The following is a 21,846-nucleotide window of genomic DNA, read 5'->3' as shown; positions in this document are numbered from 1 at the left end:
AATCATCTCTATATACAGCAATTTAATGATGCAGATGAAGAAAAAGGCAATGAATGTCACAGCAAGTGCAAAGATGCCACCCTTAAAATATTAACCACTGGGCCTTCATGAACCTTGGCTGGCAATTAGAAGCAAGGTCCTTCTTCAGTTCTACATAAAACTGAAAATAACATTCAGAAATGATTACTATCTTCCTAATGAAATGATTTCAGGAAATAAGAGAAATGCAGGAAAAGGTAGGCTCAAAAAATGGCTGGTACTCGCTTGTTTTGGGAGGCGGAAACTGGTGAGCAGGGGCAAACTGCAGACTGACTCAGGGTTCTGCAGCTGAAAGCGTGGCACCGAAGCCACAGCAATGAAGCATGTGTGAACTGCTGGGAACAGGGAGGATGCAAATTAATCGTCTGCTTATTTGAACTTTCCAAATTATTCAGAGATGATGGGAGGGGAAAACATCAGTGCTGGAGGTGATGGGAACAGCCAATGTCAGTGAACATATGAGTAAGCGGAGACAGAAAAGCAGCTTTGAGCCTTTAAGGGGAAGGCTACAGTAGGCCGCTGTTGGGCAGGGCAAGGTGCAGGAGAGCATCGCCCCCCTAACAGCGCCCCCTGTTGCTGGGGCGGGGAGCTGCACCACTCCTTGTTTGCACCGGCCACAATGGGTCCACTTGTGCATTAGCTTTGGACAGCCATCTCCACAACAACACGGCGTTACAGAGAGCAGGTCTCGTGGAACAGCATTTAAGAAAATACCTTGCTTCATTCTCAGTGCACCTGTCCTACAGACTGACTCCCAAATATTTCACATAGCCTTCTGAAACAAATTCACTTGTTTTCCCAACTAGGGATTGTAACCAGGCTGACAGGCATTGTTTTTAGCTGCTCTCAATATTAAACTTATCTCTCTTCGTATGTGACCTCAGGTATCACTGTGGGCTTAATTTTTCTGAGCTCTGAGTATGGAAATTTCATATTCCATTCAGCTCCTTCTCATGAGAAATGGAAAGAGTGTTCATAGAAAGCAGTTGTATTTGGGCTTAACATTGTTAGCATTTCTTCTCATGAGGGATATTAAATAATTTCATGCACAACTGCTCAAAATATTTTTTAAACTTCTGTAAACATAAGATTGCCAAAATCTAACATATGTTATGTGGTATTTAATCCTCAAGAGGAACTGAAGGAACAAAACACTTCTGCTAAAGTAATTAATAAGCACCAATACAGATACCTAGAATCTGTTCCATCAAAATGAATCATATCCTCCTGTAAGTCACGCCCAATATTTAGCAGCCTAAAAAAGAAAATTCAATACAGAAGAATGTCGGCTGAAACGAGTGCTGAAATCTTATGTATCGAGATCAAATCACCAAAGCTGTGCTACCTTCTGGTGCTCCTGAATCAGGAAAAAACAGGGAAGTTATTTGTAGAAAATTTATTTTGCCTGTTTTGGCACAGCTTATGAACCCTGCAGGGACCAGTGATTAAGGTTAAAGTGTATGCTAATGAATTACTGAAGTAAATTAGAAACCGGGAGAGCTCCCTAACTCCATTACATTTGTAAAGGTCTTTTTAGTTGCCATTTACAGCACTGACAGATAAGTCTTACTTTTTGTTTTACTGCAGGCTTTGGTAAACAAGAGTCTCTGTTAAATGAACCTATTTATAATGCTCTGTAGCTATTACAATGTTACATATATTTTATCCTATTACTTACAAAAAAAACCAACCTGACAGTGATGCCTGTGGATGAAGCGCAAGTGATGTGTGAGCCTTCTCTAGCAATGTGGACTACTCAGGTCTAACAGAACTGTGTGGTTCTGCCAGCTCAGAGGCAAAGCTGCTTGCTTGGAGTTGTTGGCAGTGCTGCCTTGTGAGGGCTACAGGAAGGAATGGCTCCTAGTCTGCAACCCATAAACCTTCTACTACTCCTTGCCCTCCACTGCAGTAGATGGGAATTACTTTATAACAGTTGTGAAGTTGTTGCTGCTGATAGCAAAACTGTCCTCTTGCATATGCAGCAGAACACTTGTTAAAGAAGAGCCTGAATTCAATTTCCCTGTGAGGTTTGAAAATCACATCTGCTAGCTTTGGAACACCGCTCCTTGGCCACAGGGGAGCAAGGGAAAGGTACTTTCTGCTCCCTATTTCAGGGTACAACAGCATAGAGGAGATAATTTAAAATTCAATGAACTGGAGAAGGAATAATAAGCAGAGTCTGTATCTTAATCAATGATGTATTTCACTGGATTCCCATTACTATTTCTCAAATTGGAACTGCTTACCAGTCTTACGGTGCACTGAATGAATGCTTAAATGCATAAAAAAAAGTCACATCTGAGGTTGTCTTAGAACTACGGATGTCTCAGGTCTCTCACCTGAGGTGATTATAAACACTTCAGATTTTTGTTTATTTCAATAATTCCTGGTTTGGGATTTCTTTTTTTTTTTTTTAAATAATAAGAAAGCTTTACACATAGCATTAATATGCTTAATATACATACTATTTTTAAAAGTTTTTTGCATCTTCACTGTTTATAACTTCAAAATAATTATCATGAGGTTTGAACTTTGCCGTTTTTAATTTTAGAGTAAATTTCTTCATAATTCCCGTAACCAGAAAGTATAATTCCAAATACATATTTTTTTAATTTTATAACCCTTTTGATACTGACACTACAGAGACATGGATTTTTTAAGATATTATTAATAAAATACAAGGCCCTAGTAAATACAAAATCCATGTTTACAGAAGGTGCCTCCAATACAGTATTGAGAAAACCAGCTGAACTGCAGAACTAGTTATCATTGCCTTCATAACTGTAGCAAGTCTCTTCGTGTTTTTGCCAAAAAAGGGACATTGATTTACAAAATGATGTAAGAACTCTCATTACACAAGCGTGCCCACTGCTATCTCAGCATTGGATCCCCATGAGTCAGTCGGTGCTCCTCTAGCTGAAGTCTCACTGGTTGCTCCTGGGCAACTCTTGGGTCTCTTTAGAGTTGTGTATAATTTAATTATTTTTTGTTCTTAGTCAGAGAGACCGTTGAATATGTTCATCACACAAAATAAAGTAGCCAGGAAATTTTGGCTCATCAGTCAATGAGGTGTGCATTAACCTAAGCTCCCTATGATTAAGCAGGCTGAGAGTAGACCAAGCTTAACTGAATGGAAGTACGTAAGAATCTTAACTTATGGAGGAATTTAAGAATCAGATTAAAGAGGGATGATGCTAAACTACTGATTTAACACAGCATTTGTAAAACAGATGCTTGCTCAACAGGTTTATTTTATTTTTAACTTTGCCAACTATGACTTTGAAGGTTTTAGAGACAAAAATACACTTCTCTATATTGAAAAAGTATGAGCTGCCTACTCGGCACGTTTCAACTACCCCACAAATTTACTAACACAAAGGACTTTCATAAAGGTTGTTATTAGCTTTTCTTATTTTGGAGACAACCTGTCCCCTTCTCCCAGCACTGAGATTTTTGAGATCCGCTGATAGGCTTTGATGGGCAATAGAGGTTTCAAAAGTAAGAATACCAGCAGCTTGACAGAGGGAAAGCACCATCCCCTGCAGAAGGAATGCTTGAGAGTGCAGGACAGCAGTTTCATTCAACCAGGCAGGGATTTTGCCATGGGCCAGGGAGCCCATGTGAGCCCACTGCAGCTGCTGGAGCATGCTGATCCCAGCTCCTGGTTAGAGTAAAGGACGAGGGAAACTGGTGCCTGATGTGCCGGTCTGCAAATGTAATGTGTATGCTGGACACATCTGTCAGAACTAAGGATTCTTTGTTTCATAAGGTACCTTTCTAGGTTTTCATCACATAGGAATAGCTGATGCTGGAACAGTCAAAATCAGGTTCTGAAAGAAACGGCACTGACAGCTTCATAGTTTCACAGCCCAGCAAACACTGGCAGGGAAACACTCTGTTAACATGGTTCACATATTTGTGTTGAAAATAATGTTTATCTGTGGACACACACATCAAGGCAGAGATGCAAAAAATTCCAAGTATTTTTCCACATAGTTTCAGAATGACAAAATATCATCTACTAACACAAAGCAGAATAAAGAGAACTAAATCTCATTTTGCTAGGTATTTAAGCTTGGTAACTGACTAAATGAAAGGGCATTTTCACTCCTTGCCTTTAAGAAACCAAAATTTATAGCAGTATTGTAGGAGTCTTCAAGGTCAAAGGGTATATAGTCTGCTTGCTGCAATATAACCTGACATGATAAATCATGTACAAGCAACCAGCGGAGCTCCTATCATGAATTTGTAGAATGAGAAAATTATTTTTACAAAATATTCATTAAATGATATAGCAATTTTCATTTTTTATGTGTTCTGTTTTACTGCTTTGTTTTTCCATCACAGTAAACAGTCTTTTTTAAAAAAGCCTTTTCTCTTTCTTATCTCCCCTCCAACAAACATTATGCCATAGAGAAAAGACTGCTAATAGAATAGTTTTAGAGAGAGTAGGTAATGGCTTTCTTTGGGACTATAGCAGTACCATATAAAAAGATTTTTCATGAAGTATGAAAGTAGAAATGACACATATTCAGCCTTTTTTCATTGTTGTTATAAAAACACACACTCATAACATTCCTAAGGATGATGACAAAATCAGAGCTTTCAGAAACACCTTAATGCTGCTTGCTCTATATGAGCTTTACCTCAAGGAAGGAATAATTAGAGGTCTGAGGAGAAAAAAAAAATAAAAAGGTTGTTGTATTGAATTTGTTTAGTGCTAAATCCTGCAAATATATGAGGATGGTTGAAAGCTATAAAGAACCAACAATTCCACAGTACCGACAACATAACACCGAAGCACATGGGAGATACGATTTACAAAATACAGAAGATCCTACTACAAGCCTATGCCATGATCCTATGCCAGTATGGAAGTTGGAGGATATTTAAATCTTATGTGTAAAATCTTTAGACCTTTGATCAAGCTTTTATAGGCAGTAGAGACTAATAGAAGTGCAATAAATAATAATTCAAATGGGGAAAAAAATGACAAACCCACTGAATTCTTACAAATAAAACAAGTCAAAGCAGCTAGGAATCACCTCACACAGACAGGATTGGATGCAGATTACTAGAGGGAATTCTGTCATTTACAGTACTTACTGATTTGAAGTCGCACTGCCAGAGTTGGCTTACAAGGCACTGCAGATTTTTTTTTTCTCTCTTTGCAGCGGCCCCATAAAGGGGACCTACACAGGCTGACTGTGATCCTTCACTGGGTGAGAGGGAGCTTTTTCAAATCAAGAAAAGAAGTGGCTATGGCTTCTCCTAAGGTGACAACACCAAGAGAAGTTCTAAGATCTGGTGAGAATGAATTGTGGACTGGCATTTTTTTCTTTTTTTTCCTCACTATTATTTCCAATGTTCCAGTGACATCATGTCAGCACTTAATACTGCAATGTTATACTTCACATTCTTGTTCACTCATAAATCACTACTTTAAATTCTTCTTCATGGTGATCTTGCAGTGGATACAGATTATTTCTATTCATACTATTTGCTCAGTGAAATGAGGGTAGATAGAACTGGAAAGACTTATGAAGGTGGGAAAGGGAACAAATCCCAGTAGATTAACCTGATCCATTCTGATTAAACAGGCTTTGCTATGGACATTATCAGGGGGCTGTGAGTATGGGGAATGGGCTGCCTATCCCTCCTCTGTGAAAGTTTATCTCCATTTGCTTCTTTTATTTAACTTAATGTATGTATTTAAATAAATTTTCTAAACGCATAGAATTTTTAAAATGAAAAGCCTAACACTAACTGTAGCTATGTCCTGCTGCAAATGCTTGCAGGTAACTGCAAAAACTCTTATCTTCTTTTTGTTGATACTACATGTTAAATTCCACATGAAACAAAGTAAATTAAATATATCTTTTTATTATTATTTCATAAGAAACCCAACAGAAAAAAAGTAATCATTTTTTCTATGCCTGTAAATTACTGTAAGTATCTACAAAGGATTGGTTCACTACCTCAGAGTCTGGGATTGAACTCGCTGATTAAAAGGAAGAGACTTACCATGTCTTTCAAGTGCTCTACCACTTTCAGGGAATACACACTTTTCTGCTTTATGATCTGGATGTGAATTTTGGCATACTTCTGCAGCACATACATGGAATCAATCAATGACAAGACTGTTCCACTCTGAAATGGTAGGAACTTGTGGGCACCTGAACATGGGCCTATACAGAACAGAAAATGGACTGCATACAATATCCCATGCACCAGATATGATCTGTAAGCCACTTGATGGGCCATTCAAATTTCAGTAATACTTTAATTGAGTGCTCTTCTGTTATTACACTTCTAAAAAAAATCAGCACTGTCCATCAAATGTGTTTTTAATTTAGAGGCTTGAGGCTGATAAAAATAGTTTGCTTTACAGATGTGATGACTGTGACTCGAGTGATTTTGCATTACTATTAGTATTATTGCTGTTGTTGTTGTTACAACTGTTATTATTATTACTTTTCTCTATTAGGAGACTTAGGCTTAAACCCTTCATTTTCTTGTCAAAAAGAACTAAATTCCATTCCACTATATGCATTTTGTGATATCCATGGCCTCCTTGCTTGACACTCTTTCATCAAAATTCCATTGTCAGCTGGTGCCCGTGTCTTGCAGATCAGTAAACATTTCATTCATTCAGGACAACTCAGGACATTCATACAGGCCATTTACTGCTACTGAAAAAACCTTTTAAGCAATTCAAAGGTTGGTAATTTTAATAACTATACAAAACAAAGATACTATCAAGCCTAATTCCAGTATTTGTTTCAGGACTAAGCTATTTATTACACAAAATCACTGATTCACTTGCAAATGTAAACATGTAAGAAATACTTGCCATTTGTATTTGGATTATCAGTGATAATACTAGCATTAAAAAAAGGAAACAAAGATTTGACTAAAGCAGTCCTTTCCCTTTATTTAAGGAAAGTCAGGAGTGAAATATTTATGAGCTAACTGTATAGGTTCTGTACCTTACTGCATGTATCACTAACTCAGAACACCTGGACCACATCACCATCAACCTTTCAAGTTGCAACATCAAATGCACTGCTTCTCCATTTGCTGGGCAAACTCTAGCAGGGTATCAGATTATGGATGGTAAAAGCTCTAATTTTTACACAAGAATCTCAGTAGCGGTACTTTTTAACTGAGAAAACATTGCAAAACATTTTATATGAGGAAGCTTGAAAACATTATCCCAGTGAGGGACATATAAATGAAAATGAGATGCTGCTTCTGGCCTAGAAAGCAAGTAACTACCAGCACCATTGGATGCTTGCTTTTTCTGTTCTTTTTAATTCTTTGAAACAAAAAGGCAGCTGGTATTATTTCTATTTCTTTTATTTCCTCAAAATTCAAAGTCAAACTCACGATCACCATACATCTACATGGCAGTCAGTGTTTAATAGATAAATTTAACAGCATTAATGACTAGCCTCAGAAGTTATTCTGAGAAGAAATCCTGCTCATACTGCACTCATAATTTAAAATATATCATATGAAAATTAAATGCAACTCTCAAACCTGCTGTTATTCTTCATTCCACTTTTCTTTTTTTTTTTTTTTTAACCCTCTGGGTGTTATCAAATTAATTACAGCAACTGTGGGCTGCCATTTGTAACTGCATGTCTTTCGCATCCAGTGAACTAGAAATATCTCGGTCCTGTCCATTGTCCCAAAGGCTGACAGGGCACATTAAATATTATTTTGTGTTACTAAACACAGAAGTCTGCAGTAAATGCAGGCTGATATTACTCATGCAAACAGGCATGACCCTGTCTTCAAAGTTTGAATAATTTGTAAGGATCTATAGCTCTGGTAGAACTTACAAATGAAGGTGTTCATTTGTGAATACCATTTGTTCATTTGTGAAGGCGTGTTGTCACACCCATCCTTGACTCATTTCACTGCCCAAGAGCCCTGTGCCAAGACAAAACTGCACTGGGCCCTGCATTGCCTCAGCTGCTACTCAGATAGTGACCACCTCAACTAGAGCAGAGAAGTCCCAGCTTCACTCAGAACTGTAGGCATCCCTTTCTCAGGGGCAGCAGCAACAGCAGTGCTGCTTCTGATTTTTCCCAGAAGCCAGGACCAGGTGGTTTATTGTTCCCAAACATTTATTATACAGCAGTAATAGAGTGAACATTCAAGTTCTTCTGAAACAAAATACCTACTTGATATCACTGTTAAATTTCACAGAACTAGTACTGTTGCCATATTTTTTATATTTTGTGCTTTTCACTAGCACAGCGTGACTTTCACCAAGTAAATATTATTTAACATATAAACACGTGCCCAAGATATACCATTAACAAATAAATATTGCTTATTCAAGTAGCTTAAAAAATAGTCTTATAGAAAAACAACCCTAAGTACTAACTTTTATCAATCAAAATACAGCGTAGAAGCAGACCTGGTTGCATCTCTATGGTTCCCCAAGACTGGGTAGTTTAAAACAAAAAGCTGATTTCATTAATGGGCAATTGGCTTATGGACTAGGAACATACTGCTAACACAAGAGCAGTTGGCATGACAGAGCCCTGCCCAATGTCTGAGATCCCTATACTGCCTCTCAGCCTTTGATGGTGTTGAAACTCTTACTTTTGCATTAGAAGGCCTTGAAAAACTACGCTGGTGATGATAATTACAGGCAAGCTATCAGTATGTTTAAAGCAGTAGTCCATAAATACAAATTGTGCAATTGTACCTTTACTGCTAGGCTGTAGAGCTACCGCTCCATTGCAGATCTGCCTCTTTTGCACAGACCAAAACATGTGCTCCTGTGGACATTGCACTACCTTGCAAGTGCAATCTGGCTAAAGGCAAACTGCTGTTTGCTGTACAGTTAATAGCAATGAAGGAAAATCCCATGAATCATTTCTGTTTTAAATCCAAAATAGAATTATAATGTTAATACAGAGGTTTCCAAGCCATGGCTCAGCACTTAGATAACAGAAAGGGAGCACAAACTAGCATGACCATATCTACAAAGGGATCTAAGAGGTTGCATCCCATTACTTGAAGTAATTAGGCACAAATCTGGAAACTGCTATCTTCATAGAAATAGAAGCTGCTGCAGATTTTCAGCTTCTACATGTTTTTTGTTAGTTATTAGCCAAATTAGTCTGCAGCTACTGACTTCCAAGAGTAGCCATCTGGTTTACAGAGTGACCGCAGTACACGGAAAACATAACCTTGGATTACAAGTACCAAGCGTCTCTGTTCACAATATAATTTCCTAAAAGAAAGAAAAGGCAACAAAATTTGATGGTCATTGCAATTTTACAAGTTAAACCCATGCCTATTCACCTGGGAAGAATTTTAATACAGAAGCATTTTAAACATTAACACCTACATAATAGCCTACAGAATGTGCCTAATAAAGGCTGATTTACCACTGTATTTGATTAAGCTGTATCTCCATCTGCAGAAGGTAATGGATTCTTAAATTACTAGGCATAATTATAGCCCACAAACCTCGCAGAGCAGTCCCTGTGCAATGAATAAGGTGCAGTTCCATCCCAACCCACTGCCTGAGCACCCTGAGCTGTGGAACAAATATTATCATGGCATCTCCAAGAAGGAACTGAAACCCTGTGAGTCAGCAAAATCCCACAATTACCCCCATCCAAAGCCACTATCTGAAGCTTAGCAAGGAACTCACACTAGTGCTGACCCCCTCTGTAAAGAAAACTTCTCTCCTTACTACCACTCCTGAATCCCTTTCCTCCCAAAACAAGACAAAAAAAAAACCAACACATCACTGGAGATAGCACTCCAAATCTGCACCAGGTTCATGTTGTGAAAGATATCAGGACAGGGGGAAAATCTTACTCTGTCCATGTTGTAGCCTTCTATATTACCTACACTCTGCTATCTTCAAGAGTTGTTGATTCCCACATCTCACATAAAATGTTAAAAGATCTTTTCCATTAAAATCAGGAAAATAAACCATCATTGTTGTCTCTTCCATCAATTTAGTAGAAGTTTCTCTGCTTACACACAGCAGTGCTAGCAAAATACAGCTCTGCTACAAATTCAGACCTGACACGCTGTACTAAACTCAGAGTTTCTCTATTAATGAGGCACAGAAACTGCTTTTTAAAAAGAATCAGATTAGTATTCAGATTGTATTTTGATATCACATTTTCCAACTCTGGTTAAAACAAAGAAGGAAAGAAGAGATTCGAAGACTCAAATTTCACCCTGCATGCTGTAGTCAGTCTTCTAAAATGGACAAAGTGAGAAAAAAAGGGCTATGAAATGTTTTCTTCTATGATAATGGGAGAAAGTTGTCCAATTTCCAATTTTGTTGTTGACTTTGCTGATAAGAAATCTGCTGTTAATGAAACCTTTGATGATAATTAATTTAGTAGGAAAAAAATTGATTTATTGTCTTTTAATTTGATGCCAAAATTTACTCTATTTGCTGGTATTTTATATTAAATAAAAAAAGTCTGTTTCCCTTGGAAAGCCCCCAGGCAATACTTCTAAAGTCTACAGAAAGTAAAGAGAGGAAAAGAAAAAGATTTGGCAGGACACTAATATAAAAAGAAAATTAAGAGGTTTATGCCAAAAGATTTTGATAATAAATATCTATCAAATGTTTATTATTTTTAGAAATGCTGTGTTAACACGTTATGGGAAAGCTTTGTGGGGAATGTAGCAGCACTTAATACGTAACTCCATAGCTGACAGCTATAACTCAAACTGCTTGGTTCCCTAGCACTTCTGAAACATACCCCATTATTGTCCCTGTCCTAAAAAAGTGTAGGGACTGGCGTCCATCCCACCTAGCTGTGGAGGAACCCTGGGTTCACTCACCAGCACTAGAGCACCCAGACAGATGCATTTCACAGTATTTATCTGCAGAAAATGACCTATTCAAGGAGAGTTTGGTGCACATCTCCAAACAAACAAAACATACATATTCCATTTTGTGGGGGAAATGTACACAGAATACATTTCTTCCAAGTAATCTGGTCAGTAACTTTTGCTAGTAACAGGATATTTCAGAAAAAAAAAACAAAACAGAAGATCTTGTAAGCAAAGATATAGAGAACATGACAAGTTGTTGTGTTGAAAAAACATTAGTTCAGGACTCAGTCGCTCATGTAAAGCATGTATAAAAATTGGACTTCCATTTTTAACTACTTCTTTTAAACAGTACTCTTATTATTAAACTCTTAACTCAGGAATAGTTGGGGTTTTTTTGTTTGTTTGTTTGTTTTGTTTTTAAAGCAACAACAAAAACCCCACAACAGAAACCAAACAACAGCAGAAAAAAATCACACCAGAAAAAGCAGGTTAATAGGAAAGAAGAAATAACCACACTTTTTAGTCTACTTCTTTTTGTTTTCTCCAGCCTAAGTATTCCAGTACTATGACTGAAAACACAAATTATGCAGGTAGCTAAAAACAGATTCTGGCAGTTGTTAGGCACATAATTCCTATGTCCACACTGACCGGTGCTTGGAGGCTGGTGATGAGCACAGAGCCTAAGGAGCAGATGTAATGGCAGAGCGCAGTGCAGTGCCATGCCTATCACAGGCTGAAGGGAATTCCTGATGCTTGAGTTATGCTGAAACATTGCTTTAAAGACACTTGCTGTTGCTTGAGAATCCTCAGAAACCACATTTATTTCCCAAAATTATCTCATTAACTTGGAAAACGATGCCATTACCTAATAGTTTTCATATTTAAATTTCTTGTTCAATCCATGTTCTATATGCCTTTGTAATTGATGCTAGATCATTTGACAACAAATACCCTCTAGCCTGTACGACTTCCATATGTAATGCTGTAAAGGTGATATTGTTCCTCGTGCTAAGCCATGCTCATAGAGAATATGAAGGGTAGAAAATGTAACACGTTTTCTATTAAATGAATGACCAGTCAAATACGTTGACCATGGAACACAGCTTGACGTACATTTCACTCAGTTCTGAATGATCTTAGACATTTCTGTGTCCTTGGTTTGTGCTTGTGGACTGACCTTGTGGCACTTAGTGAAGCCCGATGACTCCCCTCTCTTTGTACCTTCTCAGAAAAAGGATGAGTGACTCCCAGTGCAAGGGAGTCATAAAATGTCACTGTGCCATTTTTTTTTAATGGACAAAAGCAGCCACATTTTGCAGGGAAATTAAGAACTGGAACATGGAATGATTTGGTATCTAAGACTTCCTGCATTATTCACAACACTTACAAGTTGACATCAGATCAGCTTTAGATAATGATAGAGCATCTGCAATTAACATCTTTTTCTGCAACTACACATCTTGAGTATATTTAAACAGTTTTCCCCACCAAGCAGAAATCTTTCATTTAAAATATGCATCATTTGAATATATCAGTTTTCTCTTAAGAATTGTGTGTGTGTGTGTGTGTGTAACAAGTATTCAACATGCCTACCCTCTCTGAAAATTCAAAGGCAATTCTAACTTTGTGTGAATCTGTCTTAAAACTTAAAACTGCTGCTGACTGTATAATGAACAAGTGCTGATTAATGTCTAATGACACATAACACAACACGCTACAGAAATGAGCCATGCCACTACAGCACCCCTGGGAAGATACATGTGCAAGGCTCTGCCACGTCAGTGCTGACTCCATGTACCTCTGTCAAGTACCAAATTAATGTATAAAAATAGTAAGAGTTTTCAAGAGCAGACAACAGAAGAAGTCAAAGCAAATAAGAGTTAAATCACTATTAACTGTATATGTATTGAACCGATAAGTTTACTTCTGGAACAAAATATAATTATTGGTGTGAGTTCAATCCAGGAAACTCAGGGACATACGGATGCCCTTTGCTAATGCCAACACAGATAACAGAAAACTACCAGGAAAATTACCATGTAACTGAAAAAAGACCCAAGGACATGATGGTTTTCCAAGTGATGTAAAAACACAGTAGTTGATAACTCTAGCTCTAGTCTAGTTTAAAAAAAGCAAAGCACAGGCACATAAGCCTTTTCAAGTAGGAAAAATACATGGACTACTTTAATATTAATATAGATAAATTGTATTTACCACAATAATACAGGAAAAAGAATTGCAACCTTGCATACTCTGATTAAAGCACTTAAAAAAAGTTAAAAAAAGTGTGTCTTAAAGTTCAAAAATAGCATTTCCATCATTTCATTGTTAGACCAGAAATGAATGCAAGCATCTTTATACTCTGATGTGTGCTCTATGGATTCCATTCTTTGCTTTTTAGTGCAGCTCTTGCATGTGACCACAGTGTTGGTGGCTGCTCAATCACAGTTGCCAGGGTGTGCCAGTTCTGCTGGGAAGTCTTGGGAGGCCACTTCACTGCTTGGGTATCAGAGCAAAAAACACCATTTCTAGTGTAATGGTCTACCTGTGAATAATTCAGTCTGAAAGTTAAGCTAACAGACTTGTTGGAGAGTAGTAAATCACTGTCAAACAATGAAAGACACATTGATGGTTATAACTCTTTTCTCTGTTGACACATCAATCTGTCTGTCTTCTGACTCTGAAAAGAATCCATTACATTAATATGTTTCCACAGGCAAATTGAGAAATTCTGATTTTAATCTAATCAATCAGGAAGGTTATTTTTGTAAATATCAATTTTATCTTGTTTAAATTTCTTCTTATAAGAAATGAAAATTTAGTTTAAGAAATGAAACATTTAGAGCTAAGAAGAACTAAATATTAGAGCAGCTAAATTAGATTTTTTAGAACTAATATTACTTCTGGAGAAGGTAATGTTGCATAAAATAAAAGTGAAGCTGCTGTCTTCCTCAAAACTATGCATATTCTAACATTTAGGAATAAAGATGTTCCAGATACTTCTGAAAATTCAGAAGTCTTTCCTTATTCATTCATCAAACAGAATTAGTTGATAGTTGATTTTTTCAATCAGATACGTACTTATGCTCCAACAAATAAGTGACAGTTCTGAAAGGCATAATTCTATTGAATCAAGGGAGTAGCTTCAGTAGCTCCAGGTGGAAATGAAGGTCAGGGCAAGCTGACAAACAGGTTCCTCGAACTCGTCTCTAAAACCAAAAACATGGTGCGTTTCACATAGGAGCTCTTTTTTTCAAGTTTACATCTACACGTTTGTAGTGATTTGGATTCTGTAGCACCAAGAACATGTGATGAATCTGACTTAAATCTGCAATAAGATGTTTGAGCAAGCAAGACCAGAGCATGTCACCCTACTGCTTGGTGGCAAGTGACCTTGCTCCTTGCAACCCCCAAACACTGTCACGAAGAGCTGGGAGCTATTTTACATGCTTGAAGTCACGCTTGCTATGCAAGATCTGTGGATGATCTCCTTAGCTCACTTTTTGTAAAATCATGAGTGATGTAAGAACATATAATTGCTCAAGACCAACCAAGTCTTACACATTTTGTAGAATTCAAGCATTTGCACCTTCTTTAGAGCAGCATGCTTCATTTCACCTTTAAAGTAGAAGTTTCCTCTGGTATGGACAAAATCAAACCTAAAACCATCTAAACAAGGTTCTTATTTTTGTGCAATTTTATTCATGATCTTCAGACTTTCAAGCTAATAATGCTCTCTGAAGATTATTTTATTGCCCAGTGAAGTGTAACTCCCTTCCTTTCTGGTTGAGAATTACAAAAATACTCCTTAATTCATCCCACATACCTAGAACTTAAAAATAAGAGTAATATAATTGTTGTATTTCTGTAGTGACAAGGAACATCAGGGACAATCACAGACTAGCAAGAACATCCTTGCTATTTTTCTCAATCGACCAGATAGCACCTGTACACTTTTGCCATGACTAAGTATGCACTTAAAGTGTGCCAAGGGAAGATAGCCTAAAATTACAGAATGCCAGATATGCAGAAATGAAAATGTCATATAGATAATATTCTCTAAGATTTTTTTTTTCTCTGAAACATGAGAAAAATTTATCTACCAAAAACAAAACAAACAAAAAAAAAACCAACAAAATACCCACCATGATGTTTCTCTGTATGCCAATATTGTGCTCGCACCTGTGTTAGAATTTTTATACACACATGGAAGGCCACAGCAAAAATATATGGCAATTCTGCGTGGAATAAATATGAGTAACTGACTTGTACATCATCTATTGTTAGACTTGCCTGGGTATGAAATTACTCATGATAGTCACACATGACTATTGGCAGATGAAATACCATCAGATTTGAGGATCAAACACGGCAAGGAGGTTATACTTGTTTGTAGAACATGGTCTGGTTTTAACATATTTACCTCAACATATACTTTCATCTTTGTGTAAATAATTTTGCATTTTACCCTTCTATTTATTTTTTTGGCTGTGTCTTGCATCAGATATTTTTATATTATCACTCTATACAAAATGCCTGACCTGGACCTTAAGGTGCCATTGCTTCCATAGTAGGCAACTGAGACAAAGAATGCATGTTTTTTTCTCCTCTAACCTAGAGATGACCTGCCACTGGAATGCAATTTCCTCTTTCATCATCATTACTCCATAAAAACAGTAACAGCACTATGTCACGCAACATTTAAAACAAAACAAAAGAAAAAAGCACCAACAGACCAGTAATTACATTACTACCTCGATACAAAACAAGCGCAATTTCCCTGTATGGCTCAGAGGACACAAATGTAACTAATAACAAGAAAGAAGTTCAGAGCACACTTTGCCTGTGTTGCTGTCCTCTGAACCTTGGCCAGCATCAGCCGGTGCCTGGGGATGAGGACTCAAGGAACTGACTGGAGCAGGGCAGCTCTTCTCCAGAGCTCAGCTGGGGCTCACTTTGGACAAGAAATTGAAACGGAGCACAAAGTCTAAGAAACTGCTAAACTTCAGTCCACTGTCAAAAAGCTTAAACAAAAACAAAACAAAACAAGCCTTGTAATTCTTTAACACTTCGATTCTTCAGTCAAAATTTTTATATTCCGATTTGTGTCAGTACAGCTCCTGTATGGCAGGCACAGAGCAGGCTCTGTTTGCAGGCAAAGAACAGAAGCAGTGAATGCGTTCTGCTTCTAACTGAACTCCAGAAACCAAAAACAGTGAGGGATATTTAAGGAAACACCAAGGCAGTATTAATCAGCATGACAGGCAACAAGCCTAGCACATCAGCAGCTGCTTCCTTGGGACGTGCGGAGGAGTTAAACCTGAGAGGCTTTGTGTCTCCTGGGGAAGCCCTCCTGCAGGCCTGCGGGGCCAGCCATGGAGATGCCAGAGGAAACAGAAGGACTCCTCCTCATAAGGAAACAACTGAAACTGACCCAGAGAAACACAGTGAGCTCACCTGTCACGTCGCTCCAGAAATTTATAGCCATGCTAACTAAACTAAAATAGTCAATCAGAGTTGGGAGGGTGGACATACAAGGCTCTGTGCACTTCATTAATTGGAGCTGCTGTGTATTTAAGACAAAAGAAGTTATTACTTTTGCAGTATTTCCTAACAATTATTTAGGAATTTCCAACTCCTTGCAGCCTTAAAGAGAAGCGTAAAATAATCAAGTTAGTTTTCAGATATGCTAAGTCTTTTCAAATCGATGGCAAATAAGATGCACAACATCTCTAAAACACAGATAACTCATTTGGGATTCAAATAATACTTTTAAATGTTTGGGAGAAGCATTCAAGATGTATCAGTAGCCAGTATTTCTGAAAAATCAAAATTCTTTTGATAGGGGTTTTTGTCGGATATTGATGAACTATGAAAAAATTGAATATGAATATTTCCAGAAAGGATAATAAACACTGTACATGCAATTTCTAGAGGAATTTGCAAATAATGCAAACTATAATATAAGCCAGAAAGAAATATCTTATTTCCTCAATTCATAGGAATTTTTCAATCGAGAGAGAAAAATGGACTACATATATAAATTCTTCACATGCCTTAATTAAGTCTTCTGTTTCCATTTAAATTAAGACTTGCTTCAGAAGACTTGCATCTTCTGAAAACACAAATTTCAGTGTTTCAGTTCTGCAGACATGATTTAGCATTCAAAAAAGCACCTTTACAAACCAACTCATTCTGCTGCATTTTTTAACTTTTGTAAACAGATTGCAGAGAAGGAGCCAATGCAGATCTGGACATCTTGTATGTCATCAGGCACAGCTTTTGAGTTTTTTATTGCATAAGGGATGGATTTCTGACAACACATTTTAAAAATTGCTTCTTATCCAAAAAACGACAGGCAAGAAAATTACTCATGAAGAATAATATTTGTTCAAGAATTGTAGTCCCCCCACGTTCTTTGCAACGACTAAGTTGGCTATGCACGTGGAACACCAGACGGATCAGGGGGACAAAGTCTACCCAGAACTGGACTCACAGCGTGTTTCCGCAGCAGTCTGTGGCTTCCACTCCAGCACCAGTGCTTGTGAAGGATTGGAGGCATCCAAGCTTCCCAGAGCTGAGGGACTGTATCCACCAGATTTGTTTGTCTGTGTCAGCCTTGTGAACACAGAGCAGGCAGTTGGAACTGGATGACTTCAACCTAAGCCATTCTATGATTCTATGCTAGCTATCACTAGACAATACAACCTTACAAAAACCTACCAAATTTTATTGATTTTTTGGTAGTCATAACAGCTGTATGGATTATGATAGTTATTCTAACTTTTTAATTTTTTCAAAAATATTCTTTCAACATTTTTAAGAAAAATTTCTCATGTACGAGATTTAAAATTTTTTCACTGTTATTTTAATATGAACACTAGCTAATGAGCTGTAAGTGTTGTGAAGAATTTGGTCAATGTTCATTATGGCAAAAAAAGAACAGAGAAGTACATCATGGTTTTGTTATGGCACACCAAATACATTAAGTTTACTTGTGACCTGAAGGAACGAGTGAAGAAGTAACATTTCTGTCACAGAACTATTTTAGCTAGCGACTCTATGAGGATCTACAGTTCCAGTGAAGATGTCAGTCTGCAGTAAAAGCACACACACTGTAGCTCCTTTTCATTAAATACTGCTCGTACTACTAATTACAACCCTTCAGCCTCCACCTTTCATTTATAAACCTTTCTGCCTCTCTCTAGCACGTACAGATGGTGTAATATAGTTCCTGAAGAATATTCTGACTTTGTCTTATCCATTTGCTTTTATATTGCCTTTAATCCATCCAACTATTTATGTCCAATGGCCAGAGACCTAGTCCCAGGCAAACCAGCAGTTCTCTCTGTTCTGTTCTTTTGCACATTTCCTGCTTTTCTCTCCTATTATCTCCCCTTTATATCATTTTGTGCTACTCCAGCATACTTCTTGTTCCATTTTAACTAAAGGTGCAGAGTCAAAAATATATCTCCTAGTTAAAAAATCATCATAATTTTTCAAATACAGTTAACCAGCAATAATCTAAATAGATCCTGAGTCATACAGTGAAAACATGACAGTTTCAATTCATGCACTGTATCTGTTATATCTGTGCCAAGTAGAAGAATGAGCTGAACACAAAATAAACTTGTTTTCCAGCAAATGCTACTTAGCCATAGCTCATATTAGCTGAGAAGATTAGGCCTATGAAATCTCAATTTTCTGAGTCCAAATGGAAAAGTGGAAAACAGTACACAACAAAATAATAAAACCAGCTTGGTTTTACTTAAAACAAAAGTAACATTGTGTCAACGTCTTCTTCCAGTGATTGATGGAGTAATATGGAAGTACACCAAAATACCAGATCTGCTGTCATTTAGACAAACATATTGAATTCAAGTAAAGAAACAATTGTACAGATAAAAAATACACTGACAAGGCAAGAACACAATGCAGTACAAAAAAGTATGAAGGTACTGAGATAGCAGTGGCATTCTGCTAGCTGCCTGACTAATCAGGAGCAAAGTGCTGACAGGCTCTGGTCATGCAGTGGAAAAATGCAGAAATCAACACTGAATCCCACAGAGCATTTCAGACCCTCTTTTTTTGATTGTCTTGTTGATAAAGACGTACAAGCTTACATGAACTAGGGACACATCCCAAGACACAGCTTTCGCACAGAGCACACAAACCAAGGCAAGCAGAATGCTGCGAGGGCCCTGAGGGGTGGTAGGAAAGGTATCACACCCATATTGCCCCATCTTGGTGCCCACCTGATGTTGGCAGGGGCAGGTATCATGGTCGGGTCATCACATCTCAGGATGCCTAACTCAAGTGCTGCAGAAATGTCTAAGGACTCAAGTGGAGTCTTTCAGTAAGAGGAGCCTTAATACAGTAGCTCTTAGGAACAGCTTGGAAAGGAACATGCACATGACCATGAAGAAACGAAGAGGAAACTGTTTTCAGTATTTTTAAAGACACTAAAAATAACTCATGAAATTAACAATACAGATCTCATCTATTATTAAAACTCTCACAGAATTTTCAACTTCATTCACAATAATATGCCTTCTAATTTTTGTGCTCATTTACTAAAATGTGAAACTTCGGTTCAAAACTCCAGAAGCTATGTAAACAGATGTATGACTTCTTAAATGCTGCTATTAGAAACACCTGCATTAGTCACCACCCGGTCGAGCATGAGCAAACCTAGACAATGGTCATGGCTAAAGATGGCATGGCTGATTTGGTAATTGCAGGGACTCTACATTCTTGGAAACCACTCATACAATTTAATATAGTTTTCCATAATTTTGTATGCTATCACATTCTTATTTTATTCCTGCCAGGTCAAGAGAGTGTTTCAGCTTCTTCCTGATTAACTTCATGGTCAATGTTTGCTTAAACTCTAAAATGAGTATGGAATGCTGCCAGGCTACGGATCTTCCCATCATACTGCAAGGTTCTTCAATAGTTTTGTTACTTCAGAGAAGAACATTTAACCTTAGACGAATCAGGTCTGTGAAGAACACAGCAGAATCATAAACTCAGAGAAGTCTCTGGAAGAGAAAGGGAACAGTCCACTAGCTCTATTTGACTTGACTGATAGCATGAGTTAGAAAAGAGTTATGAAGCAAAGCAGGAAAATTGGGAAGGAGATTCTGTTTTGAACAAAGGAAGAGAAGACACCATCTGTGAGAGGATGACAGTGAAAAGGATCTTGTGCTGAGGACCCAGGTTGTCAGACTCCCAAGTTAGCGTAAAGGTCACCTCTGAAAGATAGCATTTCAAAGGGCAAATATTATAAGGTCACCCTCTCTGCTCCTGCAGCTGAATTAAGCCTCCAAGAGCTTGACTTTGAAGGATAGCACTCCAGAGTTTTGCCTGAACTGGCCTCTTCTCCTGCATCATTTTTCTATGTTAGGAGACAACACTTTATATATTTGCTTCAAGATCAGTAATGCAAAGAGCAAGATTACATACAACGATAAAGAACATAGCATTTGTCATGATGACTATCTACTACAGAATACTCGACCAAGAAAATGAGGTGGATGAGGCTTTTTTCCTGAGATATAGGTAGAATGACCAATAATAGGAGCTTGCCAAAACAGACCTAAAGATCTGAAGTACTTAGATGTGTTGTAAAAGAAAAAATAAAGCACAAATTGGCCTGTAAAATGTAAGAAAGCAGCAATGACAGTTTTTGCAACTAAATGAGATAGCTACAAGAAAGGCTCATTTTGTTTGCAGAAAGGGACTTGCTGAGAATGGGAAGACATAAGGCTGGCTGGATGAGATGAGGAAGTTCAGACCCTCAAAAGAGAAAGAAAGAAAAATGGCAAAACTAAAACTGTGGCTTTTAAGCATGTGATCATGTGATGAATTTCCTAAATCTTAATTGATGTCACACAGAACAGAGAGGGATACAAAGTAGAAATGAGGTAAGATGGGGAAAGGAATACTGACACATGGGATTAAACTTGGAACGGCATGTTCTAAATGAGATGCTAATAACAAGAAACATTGAAGTTATTAAAAAAAAAAAAGAAAAAAGAAGAATTTGTTCTGTAAGCACATTAAACAGTATGCTATGGCATTATCAACACATGACAATGTGAAAGCTAAGTTTTACACCATGTGCCTCCAACTTCACACAAATACCAGTCACGCAGGTGACTAACAGAAATATCAATAAGAGGTAAAACCTCAGAAAAGAGGAGAGAAATAACAGTTCAGAAACTACTCAATGAACTAGAGATTATCAAAGAACTGAGACCTGATAATCTGCCAGCTAGTTAAACGCTCAGAGAAATCTCAGGACAGTTAATGGACTTAGAGGACTGACAAAGGACAAAGTACTGAAAAGCTGATAATCAACATGTATTGTCTGAAAACTATCAGCAAACAGAAATTGGAGCTGGGAATTGTAGTCAGATTCACTCTGTTACACATTTAAAGACATTATTTGTAAATACCGGTAATAAGGAAATGGCAGTCAATCACTGTTACTTTGTCAAAAACAAAGTGAAGCAAATTCAATTCATTTCATTTTATATAGTGTGTCTTTACTGCATATTTATTGTATATGACATTAAAAAAAGAGAAACTGATAACAATTATTTGAAAGCTCTGACTTAAGAGACACAAAATTTCTAAACAAGGAAAGGGCTTCAAAAATTAAACACCATCTTAGGAAAATGGAAGTGCATTGGCTGAACAGTGGGGACGCCGCTTAGTCAATGGTGGATGACAGACGATGGTGGAGGAGCCTTGGGGTAAGCCTGTCCACTGGGGAAGACACAGCACTGTGCAGAGACTTTTCATGGTCTTGAAAACAGTGTTGTGACTTTCACTTTAGGACTGAGGACAATATGATTCTGGAAGTTCTTTAGCATAAATTGAAGTGCATTTCTACATTGCAAAGCAACAGAAGGACATCTAACTGTCCTCTTCCTCCAAAATATTTTTCCACTTCTAGAATCTCCT

The sequence above is a fragment of the Lagopus leucura genome, unplaced genomic scaffold (genome assembly GCF_019238085.1).
Source record: "Lagopus leucura isolate 7727_CA_CO unplaced genomic scaffold, USGS_WTPT01 Super-Scaffold_100016, whole genome shotgun sequence".
Lineage (NCBI taxonomy): Eukaryota > Metazoa > Chordata > Aves > Galliformes > Phasianidae > Lagopus > Lagopus leucura.
This window is presented reverse-complemented; position numbering follows the sequence as displayed.